The sequence below is a fragment of the Cryptomeria japonica genome, chromosome 9 (genome assembly GCF_030272615.1).
Source record: "Cryptomeria japonica chromosome 9, Sugi_1.0, whole genome shotgun sequence".
NCBI classification, from domain to species: Eukaryota; Viridiplantae; Streptophyta; class Pinopsida; order Cupressales; family Cupressaceae; genus Cryptomeria; species Cryptomeria japonica.
Window position 1 is genome coordinate 414164175 of NC_081413.1, and position 15911 is coordinate 414180085.

The following is a 15911-nucleotide window of genomic DNA, read 5'->3' on the forward strand; positions in this document are numbered from 1 at the left end:
GCTAGCAATCTTCGTGCTTGTATTTTTTACGAAAATTGGCTCTGAGATTTGGATTATTCTTTAATCACTCTTTAATTTGTATTTTTTGTGAATAATACTTTATGACTAAAATAAGTTGACCACTCCAAAGATTCTCTACCCAAGGAAAATATAGAACCACATTAAATTATTTGAAAAATCTGTGGTTAAAACAACTCCCTCCAAGAGACAATTCAAAAATCAAGACATAAATCAACACATGTGTCAAGTGACACAATAAAATACTTTACAACATTACACATGAAATTTTGTCTCTTGTTGGATTTACACAAACTAATAAATTCAATTTAACACACATGCAACATACACTTTCACAAATAAAATACGATACAAACGGGGTGTTGTCTCTCCAAATAGACAAACCCTAGTTTTACGAACGTACATAGGTCTAGGTTTGGTTCTCCATAATATTTCCATGGTCACATGGATAATTTTTCCTGCGCATCTCAATTACACATTAGTACTTCCAAATAACCTCATATAACATTTAAACACATGAATAAGAATACACGTCAAACACTCTACATACAATTGATATTAAACAAAATCAATATGTCTTGTATCAAAATAAATCCACATAAGCAATTAGCATAATCCTCATAATTTTGATCCATACATAAACATGCATCCTATTTCTATCATCATAGTAAAGTCCTACAATTCCAATAATGACATACATCATCACAAAGTAATCCTATTCTAGAATCATATAGAGTTCTATATCTATAATGCATAGAAATGAAGCATCAATATATATATCAATGTTATCCAGATCATGAAATCATATAAGTTCCAAATCCATAATGTATAAAAATAAAGCAACCATAATAGTCTCAACATGAAAAATACTGAAATGCTAGGATGAGTCGGGGTAGGGCCTCACAGAGGACCTCGAGAAGGAAATAGTTGGGTCATAAATGAGTCGACAAATTTCAAGGCCGAAAATCATGGTCGAGATTGTTATCTTTAGAAAATATGTATTGGATAATGGAAAATTCATACATATGCATTCCTCCAATATAGGTGATCAATCCAAGATAGATTGGATTGGATCTGATACAGATTTGGTCGGGTGAAGGAAAACCCTAACCACCCTTAGTTTGAATTGATTTTTGGTGGGAAAGCACAAGATTAAATATGATGAATTGAGACTGTGATTGGTGCTATTAAAGAGTTAAGGAAAGTGTGAAATTATTATCTGAGAGCTGAAGAGATAAACACTTGAAGCGTTTATGAGTGAAGACTATACTGGTAAGGAGAAGCAAGGTAAACTGGTGTAAGGAACAAACCGATGGAGTGAGCATAGAAAACAGAGATGACAAACCAATAAAAGTGGTACCTAAAAAAGAGTGATTAAGTGTGAGTTGAAGAGTGAAGACAATGTGAGAGGGGACTTAGCAAAGTTATCAACAAAGAAAAGTTGCAGAGTGGGTGAAGAGAACATAGACCGGTCAGGTTGAAACCGATAGGACAAAATATTGCAAGGTTGTAAAACTTATTTTGCAATAGAGATCTCATTCTCTATTTAAAATCTTTATATTTTTTTTCACTAAGTTGGAGCTTAGTGCAAGGGTTGTACATCCTTTAGGTTGTAGCCTATAAATTGTGTAGGGATTGGTGCTCCTTTGAGTTGGTTCTCCTTGGGTTGGTGCCCTCAAATTGTAATCTAATGTTTTATGTTGTGAAGGTGGATTGGAGCAGAATATCTTCAATAGCTATTCTCACCGAGGTTTTTCCCAAATTAGGTTTTCCTCATATATCTACTGTTGTGTGATGCATTCTTGTGCATTTGTTATGTTAATGTTTTAGAAAATCCTTTCACACACCCAGTTTGCACTATTTGAGCTACCAGTTAGCACTTAGTTTGTTATGATTAAAAAGCTTACTTGATGATAAGGTTTTTAAATTCTTCCCATACGTGAAAGAGACCATAATTATAAAGAGAGGAGGTATGAAAGATATGCATCAAGAGTTTGAGGTAGAAGCAACAACAGTAGGACAAAATGAAGAATAAGGAGAAGGAAAAGAGTTTGGGGTAGAAACAACAATAGGATCAAAAGGAGAAGGATAAGGAAAATATTTTGGGGTATAAGAAGTAATAGGTTGAAAAGGAGAAGATGAAGGAAAAGAGTTTGGGGAAGAAGAAATCATAATAGGGCTAAAAGGAGAAGTGGGAGGAAAAGGAGAAGGAAAAATAGATTCATTAATAATCTTAATCTCTATCTTGTGGGTGTGGGTGCCATGAGTAGTTTGAGTCTTCTTCTTAGATAAAACAATAGAAAAACCATCATCATGACATCCTTGCATGTATTTAATAATCAAAACAATCAATGATAATAACACACCTAGTTCCATGAAAGAGAGAACTACACCTACAATCAACAACAATAACACACCTACTATCATGAAAGAGATCACTACAACTAAAACCTGCATGAACTCTGCTAAAGAGAGAACCATTGTGATTTCACTAAAGTCAATCAAGAAAAAAAGTCTTTTTAGTACCTTATACCAATGATTAATTTCACATGTAAGAGAATACCAGTGCTCTTGTTATTAAAAAACCATGCCTATTAAGAATTTTTTTGAAAGAAACAAACACACTACTAATTTTTGATATTTTTCCATTGCTTACCACAATGCTTATATTTTCTCTCTTTTTTATTAGAATACAAGTTGGATTTTTGAAAGGGTCCAAATTCATTTACAAACTCAGTCTAATGACCTTTGAGATATAAGATTAAACAAAAAAAAAATTTGCAAACTTGACAAAAATAGATAAATGGTAGAAACCCAAAAAGGAAACACAATTAATAGGGGATTAATTTAGATCATCCAACCTCTCGAGCCTAAAGGAAAAATGCCATTGCAATGAATTCTCCCTATCTTATAAAAACAAGTATAATTTAATACATTGGCTGGATAAGTGTATTTATTTAAACCAGAAATTAGGGTGGATAGACCTTTTCCAAAATTTGAAAATATCTTTTATTGAAAACATAAACATTTTTCAAAATTGAAAACATCTTTTATTAAAAACATCTTTCATTAAAATGAAGACACCCCAAAATTCATTTCTCATTCATTCACGTTATAACCATGGTTGTCACAAAAATAAAGAGTAAACTCTAGAATTTGTTGTTTCAAGTAAAAATATCAGCAACATACAATTCTAAATTCAATCAAAATTATAATACCATTAGCTTGTTACAATGTCATCCATCAATTTATTCACAACTCATATTCTCTTTCCTATGTTTTTGAGTATTATAATAAATAGATCAAATCAAGACATAATTTGCAAGAATATTGATGAAACGTACACAAGTGCATCTAATGCAATCAAGATATGCCTCAAAAACTATACCAAATAGTGAGAAAGAAATTAGACCAAATTTTCATTTCTCCACCTTCAGCTATATCTCTTTGACAATTGGAATCTATTGTGTAGACATGGTGATTTTGTATTGAATGTGGCACCATAATAAAAAAAAACTAAGAAAAAAAAATAATGAATCAAGAAATATGAATCTTGCATTGAATGTGCCAATGTAGCAATAGACCCGATTCGAACATCTCCCCAAATCATTTTCTTGAAAATTTTAGTAAAATATCTAACAAATGTTTTTTCCACATTGCCTCTGAGAATGAAAATACTAGTATGTGTGTGTCTAGCAATGAAGTTTTTGGGTTTGGGTTTGAAGGGAATCCCCCCCTCCCCAAAAAAAAAGCTAAAATTGAGAAACCCTTAAGTTCCAAACCTAAAGTGGGGAGGGGTTTAAAAGGGAAAAATAATCTTGTTTTGTCCTCCTCCTCTACTTCTACTAATAATGGCCCCCCCTCTTCTAGAGAGAAGGTAGAAGAAGGCACCGACCGTGAGGGCCACAATACCTCTCCTTCATCCAATAAGGAGGCTGGTAATGTGGATGTGGTTGGAGTTGAAGACCTTCATCTCAAGATTATTGAGCTTAATGATAAGAGGGAGGATTATGATAATGCTTTGGTCATGGCTTGTGAAGATGCTATTGATACTTTCATTTTTTTCAAATGGTTGTTCCATGAATGTAAAGAGACTAGGATCAACCAAAGAGCCCTGGGAAGTAAAATGGAAGTGATCCTTGCTGGTTCTACTCAAGGTAACCAAGACAATGTGGGGAATTGAACTGAGGATGAGAAAAAGTCGGCTATGGACTGCATCAAGAAGATGACTGAAGGGGTTGATCAGTTGAATAAAAGACTGGAGGATCGCATCACCCATGTTGAGGAAGGCTATAATAAGATCTAGGACACCCTCAAAACTATAATGGCAAGCAATCAAAATATTATCAAATAGACTACAATGGTTATAAACACTATAGTGAATAGTCTGGAGAAACATGATAGGGTTGTTGTCATTATTAGGGATGGTAATGAGGTGGCTCAGAGTGTTGAAGGACCCTACAAAAGGACTCATGTGAATATGAAGAAAAAGGTGACCATTCAAAATGTGGACTACAAAGCTATGAAGATTGTTGCTGATATGGTGAATGTCCTTGAGGCTGAGGTCGCTAAGACCCTCAATAGCCTTATTAAACTGGGTCTGTGATGCTTTCTGGTTTTCTGGTTGCTGGTTCTATCTGTGTCTGGGTTCGGTTTCTTTGCTATCTTTTTGTACTTGGCAAGGATTTTGTTGTCTCTTTGGCTATTGTTTATTATGCTTATCCTTGTAGCCCATTTTGTTTTAGATGTTAATCTCTGATTCTATTCCACTTAGAATCATTTTGTAAAGGGTTTCAGAGTCCCTTAAAAACCTATTTTTGCCTTAATCCAAAACATATTTTACAAATGATGCAATCGATGATTCTCATTGTAGTCAAATTAAAGTTGTCCTTTAATTTATATTTTTTCAACAACTTGACAATCAGTTATTTAATCATTAAATTATTTCATCCACTCATTAATTTCAACAAATACTATTAAAGCAGGGGTTCAAAATCAACCATAGTGGATTAGAGATGAGGATACAAAAAAATACAGAAAAATAATTTCAACTAATACTATTGAAAGGAGGGGTTCATGATCAACCATAGTGCTATGTTGTAAACACACGCATCCCATTGTAAAGGGGGACCTCTCTTTTTTTCTTTCTAGTTTATTGCAACTTAGTTTTGTTAGGTTGGTGGTAGTTTTGTTTCCTAGACTTTGGGAGAAGGTAGCAAGGTCTTATCAATACAAGAGAAAACATTGATCAATCCTTCTTGAGTGAATCATCTTAGAGTACAAAGGTTCATCCTTAGAGGGGGTATGTTCAATTCGTGAATGAGTAGGTTGACTCATCCAAGATGAGGAATGAATAATCAATCCTTAAAGAAATGAGGAAAATCCAAGATTTGAACTATTAGACACAATGTGCCACTAAGAGGGGGGTGAACCAATAGTTTATAATTTATTTTCCCTTAAACTCCTAATTATGTGTATTGATTAACATCCTAATACTTAATAGGTTTGTTGATAAGATAATGCAATGCAAGCATACACAAGGGCACATCTCATGACACCAACATATACGAGGAAAACCCAAGATGGGAAAAACCTCGGTGAGAAATACTACTGGAGTCTACTACTCCAATCTAACCTCATAGTGAAACTCTAATTACAATCTTCAGGGCACAAACCCAAGGAGCACCAACCCCTACACTGAGATCCAACTCAATGATCTTCAATGATCATAATCAATTACAAAAGTAGTGGTCTTGTTACATATGAATTGTGTAACTCTGCTACAAATATCTCTACCAATTCTCCTCTCTCCAATACTTTGTTGGTTCTCTACTTACCACTCAGATGCAACTTGCTCTTTTTTGAACCTTCACTAGTTCAATCTCTTATTCTTCTTTGTCAGCTCTCTCTCTCTCTCTCTATCAGTTCTTCTCTCTAGCAGTTCTCTCTTCTCTCTATCACACTACTGCTATTCACCACCAGTCTTGATAACTTAGTCAGATGTCTATCATTTGTTCCTTGTCAGTTCTCATCTTGTCATCTCTGTAGTCTTCTACTACTCTTTTCTATTGGTATGGTCACCACCAGTTTACTCCTCTGTCACACTCAATGGCTAATTACCGATAGCCTCACTGATGCCGGTTGAACTCTTCAACCCTATTCTCTCTCACACTTAGTCTCTTCTTCTTCTTCTTCTTCTTCTTCTTCTTGAGAACTTGACTGAACTCACTTCTTCAGCAACAATACCCTCTCATTCATCGGCAACCTTCATCAATTTTGGCTTGTATATTTATAAACTGGTTTTCTTACCAAAAACCAATTCAAACTTCGGTTCATTAGGGTTTCTTCATTGACCTCGAGGCGAACCAAATCCAATTAGATCTCATCAAATCTGATCACCTTGATTGATGAACTACAACCAATCAATCAACCCTACCATTATCGTGCCTTCCAAAACATGTCTTCCTCATTTAGCAGTCTACTTTGTAACTTGTCAGCTAATTTCTTGGTCCATCACCAAGAATGGTTACACAGTTTCCTTCACCTACCTCGATCTACTCAAACAGTTGGTTTTGGATCTTTGTTGTTCATTTGACCTCGAGTCACAAACCTCTATTACACATCCCATGAATCACACAGTCAATGTAAATATAAACCTGTCGCCAAGTACCTCACGGATAACACATTCACTGACGTATGCATTAATTCCACTTTAAATCTATGTGGCTGCTATGTCGGCACCCATCTTTGCTAGGTCATTTGTGTCGGTCCAGACAAGATCACCTACTAACCACTCACCTGAGTTATCTACTAGTTCATAGACATTATCGGTTATACCCTAACTGGTCTACTTTCAACCTTACACACTACTTCTCTTTCGGTGGAACACTCAACCAGTCAGCACACTTGCTAACCAACCTAATGCACATCTTCATCAGATGGGAGTCTTTTACATGTGCACTTTGTCCACATTATCGGTGGACATACTTACCTATAAACAACTTGATGACACCATGGACCATCAAACTTCAACTATTTCCATTAGAGGCAACTGCATACCGGTTGCACTCTCTATTTGTAGGTGCTTAGCATTGCCTTCTTCTTCATCAACCCCGACATCATCTCAGCCAATTTGTCAAAGTGACAAACCCATCATTAAATCTCTATATCAGTAGCTCATCATGTCTACCTTTATAGATCTGGTATACATCCTTCATCTTATGCACCTGAGGCAACTTAGTGTTTCACCAGTTCATCTGGTGTGAGCCTTCAATCACATGCCTTCTACTCTTCTCTCTTATCTCAAAGGACTATGATGCATTCCATGCATAATAGGAGATAAGATCCACTTACCGATGAGAGTAGTTCTTTGTCATCTACATTCTACAATGCACTAATGTGGCTTCCCTATTTGAGCATCATATCTTCAACTAGGCACATGTGTTCTGGTTGGAGAACTTTTACTGCTAGTCATCTCTTCAAATAGTGACTGTGTCTTTATCCGGTGGGAGTCCCGTTGATTGACATCCACATAGTGTATCGGTGGCCTATACATCCTTCTCCTTCGATGTTGATGTAATTTAGATAAAATTCCCCCTCTTCATCATAATCAACTGACCAACATCTTGCTCTCTCACAAATGCCATCATTTACCAATTGTTATATCATACCAGTCTCCTTTCCATGTCTTCAACATAGGTCAAACACTAACTTATGTACCGGTGACTCCAATGGCCATTGTACTGAATGATATTCTCTCCCTTACTGGTGACTAGCAAAACTTTGGTGACATCAAAAACATCACATCTACTATGCATCAATGAGAGTGCTACACATACATCTCTTATATCAATAGCCATCCTATACTGATTAACATCAATGACACGACAATGCCAACAAGCTCCCCCTTTGGTATTGATGTCAACACATGTAGTACCCGACATATTCTCTCTCCCCCTTTGTGTGATCCATAGACTCTCACACATGTACTATGTAGTATACTACAGAATCTCTCTCCCCCTTTGACAATAATGGAAAAGAACATTGTTAGGGTTTCTCTCCTCGTGTCTACTGGGCACTGACAAAGATTTTTCTCTCCTTTTTTCTCTACTGGATGCATGTTTTCCATTGACCTTCATACTTTTCATCCTCTCAAATTATAGCATTTGAGATGAAGGGCTTGACCATCAACTGGTACCAATTTCTCATCACCCAAGTGGATATGCAAACTAGAACCCTAATGCATATGCAAGACTAAAACCAATTGAAGGCCCATGTGTTAGTGAATACAACATACCTATCAGTCAAATTGCATCATCACCCTTTGGATAGCAATTAATCTTAAGAATCAAATGTGATTGTGCTATGAGTGCTACCTGCTAGTTCCCAAAACCACAGATTGGAAATCTTGGAGCTTTGCCAAATCTCTTACTGATTTCTCAATCAACCTTGGCCAACGAATAGGAATGGTTGAAGACTAAATTCCTCTGCACTTTAGGCTCCACTAGACCTAGGTGGGTATACCTTAATCTCCAAAGCACAAAGAGACTTCTTCATAGTGAATTTAAACTTGTCAAATTATTTGTTTGCAAGAGTGGCAAAATATTTCCTGCAATTGTTCTTTATTATGTGTTTTTAACTTTACTTTAATCTGAAAACTTAAACATAATTAACAGTAAATGAATTCTTATAAAAGAATGTTGTCGAAACCTTAATTAATTATGAAAGAACAATACTGATAGGAATAAGAAGTATGTTTCCCTAATGAGGACCTTATGCACACCAAATTTACTCACAAAAAACTAACAATAGACTAGTGCCTTATCTGATAATTTATATGTTACTTAGTGGACGAATATTTATAATCAACTTTGGAGACAATTTGAAAAACTCACAAATATGCAAGACTATCACTGCAATGGCATTATGTGTTGCAAGAATAACAAAAATAATTTTGTTTCCTACACAACATGTGATGGCACACTGTAGCAAATCTTAATTAGATTTATCTAAAGAACTTGAGTCATCAACACCATGTAACATAAAATGATCCAAAGATAAAGACAGTGAATCTTATATATTAATTTTGGAATTAAAAGGTATACAGGAGCTACAAACTCATAGGTACTTCATGATGTTCTTTCTTGCACAAAAATAATTTCTCATTCCTACGGACTTGCCTTAACATAACACTAGCAGTCCCAACAAGCAGGGTCTCTGAAAGATGAAAAAAATGTCCCCTTTTTATTCTGCGTGACTTCCCTTTTATAAACAGGGATAGTTGCAGACAGTTTTATTCCCAAAGGACACACCCTTTGGTTTAAGAAACAATTACAAATGAAAACCCTAAAATACATACTAAATAAATGCTTTAATAATGATCTTTTATTTTCCACCTTGATAAAGTTCCTTGGCTTGATCGTGCAAATCTTTAAATATTCATTATCACCCAATGATCTCCTACACATAAGATAATCCAATCAAATTCCTTGATTTAAGAATTAATCATATTCTACCCTTCATTAGGGTTTGCCTTCAAAAAATTAATAACCTTTTCTTGCATGTAAATACTTGGTTAGAGTAATCAAAGTATTTCAACCCTTTTGGAAAATATTAATTTACCCTAGTATAGATTTTCAAATAATAACATAAGGTAAAAGACATCATATCTAATATGATTCATAAAAGAATATACTTCCCTTTTAAAAATGATATCCGTGGACAAATATTCCAATAATGCGATAAGAATACATTTTCACCTTTTAGGGCAACTTCAATTCTTTTGGAAATATTTTATCATATGAAATATATACTTGCAAAAAACCAATCAAACCATTATCCATATGATATAAATGATTTACCCTAATGCATATGTTCAATTTATTTACTTAGGGTAAATATATTTGATGAAAGAAAATATCAACCATTTGATAATCAAATGTTATTCATTATTGTCAAAAAGCATTTATAAATGTAACTCCTCCTTATGACAAAATATTTCCTTTTTAAAAATAATTCAAAGATCATAATAACTTTTCCCTTTTCTATGATATTTACATGAATGATAATATCATTATGAAATCATAATATTCTATTAAATTTCTTAGGTAAAAGATACTTTATGTATATGCAAACTTAAGAAATATAATTCTCTGTTATACTATCAAATACTTTGATAAATTATAAATTTTTAAGGATAGATTTTAGAAATAGAAACATTGACAACATATCCCCTATGAAAAATAATTTTCCCCAAAGAATAATCTAACCCTTTGTTCATGTTAATATCATATCAAATAATCTAGTGATTTTGAAAATAAATCTAAAAGTAATAATAATCACTTTTGATAGTCCTTTTGAAAATACAAAATATAAATATATATAGTGAATAACATTTTGAAATCATTTTGGTTTCAAATCAAAAGAAAAATCTTAAAGGTAAAAATGTTACTAAAATAATTGCTTGGGAAGTATAAATCATTTTACCTTTTGAAAATAAAATCATAAAATGTCACTTTAATAATATGTTTTGAAAATATTTAACTATAGCTTTCAAAAAGTGAAAATAATGTTTTAATAATATTCTTGCACAAACTCATAATTATTTTAGCATTTGAAAAAAACAAAACACAAAGTATTTAATTTAAAATACTTACCTAATGACAAAATTAAATCATATTACCTTAAGCTCATCGGGGTAGATAAGCATTGTTGGGGAAGTACATTTTAAGTTGTGTGGATGCTCAATGACATTTTTCCCTTATGCAAAGCTCATTGGGGTAACTCTACTCATTGGGGTAGTGCATTTTAAGTTATGTCGATACTCGATGAGAAACTCACCTTCATAGTGGATTGTCATCAGAGTAACATATGTCATCGGGGAAGCATTCTTTTTGTTGCACACATCTCCTGATGAAAAAGAACTAAAATGCAAATTCCTCCATTATGGTCTATTGGGGTAACACATTTTATGTCTTACCGATCTCACGATAGGGTGATGAAAAAGTAATTTAATAAATTGCTTCCATCAACCAAAATTGGGATGAAACTTGTTACAGGCGATTCCAAAATCCATATAGTTCTGATGCTTCTGTGAATGCCACTTTCAATTTACCAATTTGACTTCCACTAATGCCCCTTTTGGCAGCATAGCGGCAAGAATGAAAAAAAAGGAGGTTGATTATTTTCAGATTTCTTTGTGATATTTGTAGCATCAGAATTAGGAATCATCAAAGCAATATATAAAAGGACATATCATTCATTATTAGCTAAATCACACATTGCAATGATCTAATCCTAAGCACACTCAATAGAGATATGAAAACAAAGCATTCAAAACACAAATATCATGCAAACCAGATGACGAATTGGATGCTTCTTCCATGCGACTCCATTGTTCTTCTTTCCTCTTCAATGGATTTGTGGATCTCACCTACAAGTGCACATACAATTGAAAGCAAGATTGATGTTGGTTATTGGTCAAGAGTACTAGAAGCGTGATTTGACAAAGTGATTATATGATTAAGGATTCGGATTCGAAGGATCAAGATTAGCTTTGATTGAAAATCATCCAATTTATAGAAGAATTGGATAAATGACAAGATTAGCATGATGCAATTCAAATGGAAATTGCAAATCAATATGACAAATTATGACAAATTATGCACTTTCCATGCACAATTTGATTGATTGATAATTGATGACAAATTATGACACATTCTATGTCAAAATTGATTGATTGTCAATTATGACAATTTATGACAAATTGACATGTCATTCCCATAGAATTAGGAGAGAAATAGGAGGGAAAAGAAATTAGAAATTAAGAAAATTAGAAAATTGAAATTGATGACAATTAGGAATTAGAAATTGATGGAAAAATAGGAAATTAGGAACTAGAAGAAATTAGGTAAATTAATTAATAATTTGTCATTTATTAATTAATTTACAAGAGGAAGAATAATTAGCCAATTAAATAAAGATTTAATTGTAATGAGAAGACTTAGGATTAATAAATAATTTAGTAATCCTAGAAGAAGAAATGACAAATTAGGTTAAATGAATAAATCATAAAACCTTAGAAGACGAATTAGAAATGCGAAAATGACAATTAGGTCTTGATTGAAGATAATTAATGTCATGATTTTGAATTGATAAATGACCAATGTGACAAAATGATTTGATTGAGAAAATGCACCAATTGACGAGGAACAATGACAAATTGATCCAAATTGACATAATTGAGATAAACAACAATTGATAGCGAAATGATCGCAAAATGACAAGATCGACAAGAGGACAAGAATTGATGACAAATAGATTGCAAAACGACAAGATTGAAAATGACCACGATCGATGACAAATCGATCGTTAAATGACAAAATTAAACATGACAACGATTGATGACAAATCAATCGTAAAACGACAAGATTGATAAACCGATCGCCAGATGACAAGATTGAAAAGAGGACAAAACCCTAATTAGGATTGACGATGTCCAAAATGATAAGATTGATGATAAGATTGATAAGAGAGCAACGATTGATGACAAATCGATCACAAGATTGACAGGAGGACAAAACCCTAATTAGGATTGACGATGTCCAAAATGATGACAAATTAGCATGCACATTGATGCAACAAGATAAGTTCGATCAAAATCATGATTGGATAATGTTGTCGACAAGACCAAATTTGAGGACGAGATGATTGAAGAATGCAGAAGAAGGACTCGATGCTCGCAAATGATAAAGACCAAGTGCGTGACATAGGAGAAATGTTAATGCGATGCAAAAACCTAAAATGAGGCAATGCGTAATTGTTAAAGTATGACTTCGCAAGCGTTTGACCATTTTTAGGTGTCTACAATATTGATGGAATTTTCACCTGTTCAGGCCGTCACTTTCAAATCTGGGTTATTTATGGGCTCACGGACACTTTGAAAACAATAAAAATATCATAAAAAGACCCTCCAAGCTGAGATATATGGTCGGGGCAATCATTTTAAGACTAAAAACATCATTAATCACTCATATCCAGCTCCAAAAGATGGCCCAAACTGCAAAAACGTGAATGATTTTTTTGCTGTTGTTGTTTATTATCTTCAACTAATCTTTATGAGCTAATTTTAATTCCCACAAGATTTCTTTCATAGCTCAACCTAACTCTTTCTTTACTGGATCCCAAGTTCGTCAAGATATATTCTGCATGCTTAAATATCTCAATTTATCATGCACAGGGACAAAACCATTGTGGGGTATTTCAAATCTTTACACCCAATAATCCTCCAACCTTCCTTCACCACATTTTCAATTTTGAAACTATTATTTCCCATTGAATTAGATTTTGTATGTGGTAAACTTCAAAAGGAAAACCCTGAAGCTCTTTCATCCTTACTTTCACTAGAAATGATATCATTTTCCTTTGTGAAATCATCTTCACTTCCTTATAAAATTTTTAATCATTTATTAAAAATGATTTAAAAATACATTCCGCAAAAGGGCTTTCTTCGTCCAAAAAAAAGAAACTTTGATTTCCTTTTGCGATGTATTTAAATATTTTATTTAAAAGATTTAAATATAAGTTCCACAAAAGATATTTTCATAGTATTTAATTTATTAAAATAATTCAAGAATATGTATTCTTCCCCCATCTAATATCGGTATTTGTATAATTTTGAAATAAACTCATTATTTCTTTTCCCTGCAGGTAACAAGACTATAATTCATGTTAGTTAAAAATATCATATAAACCTTTGCTACCTTGCAACATAAATAACATTATAATATTAATTGAAGCAAAAATGTAATATCCAAAGCTAAACACTTCAAATTAACATTATACTTTTTAGGAAAATTAAAATAAATTATAAATAAAATGGGTTTCGTAAAAATATCAAATGAAATCATGAGGCTTCAAGATTTAGCATGTCGTCATATAATGATATAGACAATTCATAGGCATGATCCAATCAATGTAATGTTCCTCCAGCAAAAAAATATTAATATCCAAATGCACTCATTTTGACAAAAATTCTAAAAATGCATACTTTAAATTCAAGAAAAGAGCATTTGAGCTAGCTTTATAAAACATATCAAATGACACTGTTTGAATCCAAAATTTGAAACGAAGGTACTTGGATATACAAAAAATGCAAAAGAATAATTAATTTGACATAATAATGTTTAGATGGAAAGAAATTATGATACAAAAAGGCGTACCTAGAATGATTCCACATTTGGAACCACATACATACATAAAAAATCAACCACTTGACGTATGCATCAAAATAGGTTTTCAGGAGCTTGAAATGGAAAAATATACATGAACATAGGTGTCACATGATTTCTTTAGTGAAATCATTGTCCTGCATGAGATTTGGAAGTCTAAATTTTTCAAAATTTAGGGTTCCATCACTACCAATTGGGAAAGTAGATACCCTTGACCATGAAATTCTATTGGGTATTCCTACAACAATTTTCATCTTCTGCAGTTGATGCAGCCAGTAAATCCATAAGTTCAAGCATGTCGGTTTTGTATTATGATCACTTGAACTCCCCCTAAGTCATACATCTTAGGTCCACATTCTCCGTCAGGTTCAAAACTGGAGCTCCAATCTTCACCATATACCAGTTGAGTTTTGCATATGTGATCAATATGATGATCCATCAACTTCATTACATCTACCACAACCTATGACATTATCATAATCAACAACAGGGCCATGATATGTCATTCAGGTCTTCATCAACACCACCTGAGACATAAACCTCTCATTCCATGCTAATGGGGCTAATGAAAGGATCTTGAACCTCAATGTCTTACATAACCTACAAGTACCTATTTAGCATTCATACCAGTAACATCCTACACATACCGGTTCCTTGTACCTATCCATCATCACTACCAAAGCACTATCCTATAACTCCTGACATCTTGTGTCTCTTTGCATCTGATCTCAATTTCAAATTACTCATCCATCTCTGATCTGTAGGTGTGTAGCCAAGGTAGCCACTATACACACTTATCTTCTCATTTCCATCCTTCATACCAGCAACAACTTGTTCTTCTATGTGTCCTTCTTCACTGAGGGAGTGAATGATAAGGTTAGTGTACTACTCCCCCTAAGGTCCTGCATCTCCTCTAAGCCTTAGGAGATATCACATGTGCATTGAATGCACAATGTCGATGCATGGTTGCATCTTCTTGCTTCTTCCTCCATACCTTCTTGATCTCATTCTTCTTCCAAATTTCAGTTTTGGGAAGAGGTGTTACCTTCTTTTGCTAATGGGTCCTTCCATTTCTAGGTTCTGCCACATAACTAGAAGCAGTGCTATAGTAACATACAACATCCATGCCAATCTCATTATTAGGGATCCTTCTAACATACCAGTTAGACCATCTTCTTCCGGTCATGTTGTGATCGGCTACCAGAACTGGTGGGCCTCTTGACCCTGCAGAGACATTTCTCCTTTGGTTCCATGCAGATTTTTGACTTCCATATGCTCTATATCCATTTCTATGTTGAGAATAGTTGTTATACCGACTTCCAAATGACTGCAATTCCTTCTTCCTTCATTCATAACTTCTATGGCTTGATCTATTGCAATTATAACAAACACTATGTGCATAACCAGGAGGGGAACTATGCATGTTTCTACTCCTTGATACATTTTTCTCATATACATAATATCTATGTGATCCTAGATTTTTCCTTCTAAATCCCTTTCTACATTGTTTTTCCCTATGGCCATTGTTAGGGTTTCAAGCAGATCCGAAGCAAATATGAACTAACAATTATATGCAGATTTAAATACAAAAGATAAAGAAATAAAACAGGACACAGATAACACAGAGATTTAACGTGGTTCACCCAGAATGGGTTACGTCTACCA